This window comes from Cebus imitator, unplaced genomic scaffold, assembly GCF_001604975.1.
Source record: "Cebus imitator isolate Cc_AM_T3 unplaced genomic scaffold, Cebus_imitator-1.0 Scaffold370, whole genome shotgun sequence".
NCBI classification, from domain to species: Eukaryota; Metazoa; Chordata; class Mammalia; order Primates; family Cebidae; genus Cebus; species Cebus imitator.
In genome coordinates this window covers 693,738-697,926 of record NW_016107685.1, presented here as the reverse complement: position 1 = coordinate 697,926, position 4,189 = coordinate 693,738, and positions in this window count along the sequence as shown.

Sequence of the window (4,189 nt, the reverse complement as noted above, 5' to 3'; positions counted from 1 at the left end):
TTTTTAATAATGACCATGCTGACTGATGTGAGGTGGTATCTCGTTATTGTTTTGATTTTCCTTCCTCTGATGATTAGTGATGAGCATTTTCCCCAAATGTTTGTTGGGCTCTTGTATGTCTTCTTTTGAGAAGTGTTTGTTCATATCCTTTGTCCATTTTTTAATGTGGTTACTTGTCTTTTGCTTGTTGATTTGTTTAAGTTCCTTATATATTCTGGATATTAGACATTTGACAGATGCATAGTTTGTAAATATTTTCTCCTATTCTGTAGGAGGTCTGTTTACTCTACTGATAGTTGCTTTTGCTGTGCATAAGCTCCTTAGTTTAATTAGGTCCCATTTGTTCATTTTTGTTTTCGTTGCAATTGATTTTGGAAACTTAGCCAAAAAAATCTTTGTGAAGGCTGATGCCAGTAAGAGTACTTCCTAGGTTTGCTTTTAGGATTTTTATAGTTTTAGGTTTTAAATTTAAATCTTCATCTTGAGTTGATTTTTGTATATGGTAAGAGATAGGGGCCCGGCTTCACTGTTCTGCATATGACTATTCAATTTTCCCAGCACCATTCATTGAATATAATGTCCTTTCTCCAGTATCATTTTTGTCATGTTTATTAAAGACTAGTTGGTTGTAGGTTATGTGGCTTTATTTCTGGGTTCTCTATTCTGTTCCACTGACCTAGGTGTCTGCTTTTGTACCAGTACTATTCTGGTTTAATTACTATAGTCTTGAAATACAGTATGAGGTAAAGTAATGTAATATCTTCAGCTTTATTCTTTTTGCTTGGGTTTGCTTTAGCTACTCGGACTCTTTTTTTGTAATTCTATATAAATTTTAAGATTTTAAAAAATTCTGTGAAACATAATTCTAGTAATTTGGTAGAAATTAAATTGAATCTGTATATTACTTTGGGCAGTATGTTCATTTTTAAAACATCGATTTTTCTAATCCATGAGCATTGGGTGTTTTTCCATTTGTTTGTGTCATTTATGATTAGTGTTGCATCGTTCTACTTCTAAAAATCTTTTGCTTTCTTAGTTCAATGTATTTCTAGGTATTTGAGTGTGCATGTGTATGCACATGTATGTGTGTGTGTGTGTGTGTGTGTGTGTGTGTCTATCATAAATGCATTGAGTTTTTGATTTGGTTCTTAGTTTGAACATTATTAGTATATAAAAATGCTGCTAATTTTGTATGTTGATTTTGTGTCTAGAAACATTACTGAAGTCATTTATAAAGTTTAGTCTTTTGGAGGAGTCTTTAGGATTTTCTAGATATAAGATCATGTCATCAGCAAATAGAGATAATTTGATTTCTTCTTTCCCAATTTAGAGGCCTTTTTCTTTTGTTCTTTTGCCTAACTTCTCTGAGTAGGACTTCCAGTACTATTTTGAATAAGAGTGGTGAAAATGGGCATCCTTGTCTTGTTCCAGTTCTTAGAATGCTTTCAACTTTTCCTCATTTAGTATGATGTTGGCTGTGAGTTTGTTATATATGGCATTTATTATTTTAAATTATCTTCCTTCTATGCCTGTGTCTCAAGTGTTTTTTATCCATGGATTTTATTGATTGGCTTTTCTGCATCTATTGAGATGGTCATGTGGTTTTTATTTCTCATTCGGTTTATGTGGTGAATCACATTTATTGATTTGTGTATGTTGAACCATGTTTGTAACCCAGGAATAAAACCTACTTGATTATGATACATTATCTTTTTGATACACTGTTAGATTCAGTTTGTTGGTATTTTAGTGGATTTTAGCACCTATGTTCATCATGAATATTGGTCTGTAGTTTTCTTTTTTTAATGTGTCCTTGCATAATTTTGGTATCAGGGTGATACTGGTTTTGTAGAATGAGTCAGGGAGGAATTCCTTCTCCTCAACTTATTTTGAATAGTTTGAATAAGATTGGTATCAGCTGTTCTTTGTAAGGCTGATAAAATTCAGTTGTGAATTCATCTGGTCCTGGGCTTTTTTTTTTGAGAGATTTAAAATTACTGATTCAATTTCATTATTCATCATTGAAATTTCAGGATTTATTTTTTTTCCTGGTTAAATCTTGGGAGGTTTTATGCTTTCAGGAATTTTTTCATTTCCTCTAAGTTTTCTAGTTTGTGTTTATAAAGATGCCCATAGTAGTCTCTGACAATCGTTTGTGTTTCTGTGGTATCAGCTGTGATGTCACTTTATTATTTCTGATTGTGCTTATTTAAATCTCTCTTTATTGATTACTCTAGATAGTGGTTTATCATTTCATTAATCTTTTCAAAAATTCAACTTCTCATTCCATTGATCCTTCTTATGTTTTTTTTGATTGCAACCTCATTTAGTTTTGCTCTGGATCTTTGTTAGCTCTTTTCTTCTGCTCACTTTGGGTTTGGTTTGTTCTTGCCTTTTTAGGTTCTTGAGGGGTAAAATTAGGTTGTTAATTTGAGATCTTTCTTTTTCATGCAGGCATTTAATGCTACAAACTTTCCTCTTAACACCACTTTTGCTATATCCCAGAGGTTTTGGTATGTCATGAGTTTATTTTATTTTTGAATTACACTTTAGGTTCTGGGGTACAATATGCAGAATGTGCAGGTTTGTTACATAGGTATACACGTGCCATGATGGTTTGCTGCACCCATCAAACTGTCATCTACATTAGGTATTTCTCCTAATGCTATTCCTCCCCTAGCCCTCCACCCACTGACAGGCCCTGGTGTGTGATGTTCCCCTCCTTGTATCCACATGTTCTCATTGTTCAACTCCCACTTATGAGTTAGGGCATGTGGTGTTTGGTTTTCTTTTCTTGTGTTAGTTTGCTGAGAATGATGGTTTCCAGTTTCATGCATGTCCCTGCAAAAGACATGAACTCATTCTTTTTTAATGGCTGCATAGTATTCCATGGTGTATCTATGCAACATTTTCTTTATCCAGACTATCACTGATGGGCATTTGGATTGTTTTGCAACTCTTTGTTATTGTGAACAGTCCCGCAATAAACATATGTGTGTATGTGTCTTTACAGTAGAATGATTTATAATCCGGTAGAATGATTTATAATGGAATTACTGGGTAAAATGGTATTTCTAGTTCTAGGTCCTTGAGGAATCACCATCCTGTTTTCCAAAATGGTTGAACTAATTTACACTCCCACCAACAGTGTAAAATTGTCCCTATTTCTTCACATCCTCTCTAGCATCTGTTGTTTCCTGCCTTTTAAATGGTCACCATTGACTTTATTTTAATTCATTTGAAAATTTTTTATTTCTGCCTTTGTTTTGTTGTTTACCCAAAGGCCACTCAGAAGCAAGTTGTTTAGTTTTCATATATTTGTGTCATTTTGAGAGTTTCTCTTGGTATTGATTTTTAATTTTATTCCACTGTAGTATGACAGGATACTTGATATAATTTTGAATATTTTGAATTTATTAATTATGGCCAAGCATATGGTCTTTTGTGGAGAATGTTCCATGTACCGATAAGAAAAATGTATATCCTGCAGTTCTGGGGTTGAATGTTCTGTAAATCTGTTAAGTTTATTTGGTCTAGAGTCCAGTAAGTACACAGTTTCTTTGTTGATTTTCTGCCTTAGTGATAGGTCTAGTATTGCTGGTGGGATGTTGAATTTCCCCATTGTTATTATATTGCTACTTGATCCTTTTCATAGGTTTGGTAGTGTTGTGGAAATTCAAGCTGAGAAGAACAGAGAGACCAAGAGACAAGAAAATCTCTTTACTGGAGCTCCAGCTGATGGTGGCCTTACTGCCTGTAATGGCCGCGAGTCCCTCACAAAGGAAAAACTCTTGCTTAAATAAGTTTTGGCACTGGAAGATAAGGCAGGAGAAAAAACAGGTTTAAACAAAGACAGCTATTAAATTCTCACAAGTTTACAACCTTGAGAATACATACCTTTTCTATGCGGTATCTTGCTCCCACAACTGGCAGCTGGGGAAGAGAACAGGTTTTTTACAGAAATATGCTTGTGAGCTGTGGGTACAAAGATACGCTTGGATGCCTTATCTTGGAAGGAGGAGGCTATTCTGGGTCTTCTTTAGTTAATTGCAGGAAATTTAGGCTAGGAGGGGTAGTTTACTTGCTTCGCTGCTCTTTATAGTTTTTTTCTTTTCTGGCTTTGTCTTAAGCTTATTATTTACTTTAAATTGATTTTTATTCTAAATTTTATTTTTCCTCTTCAGTAGTA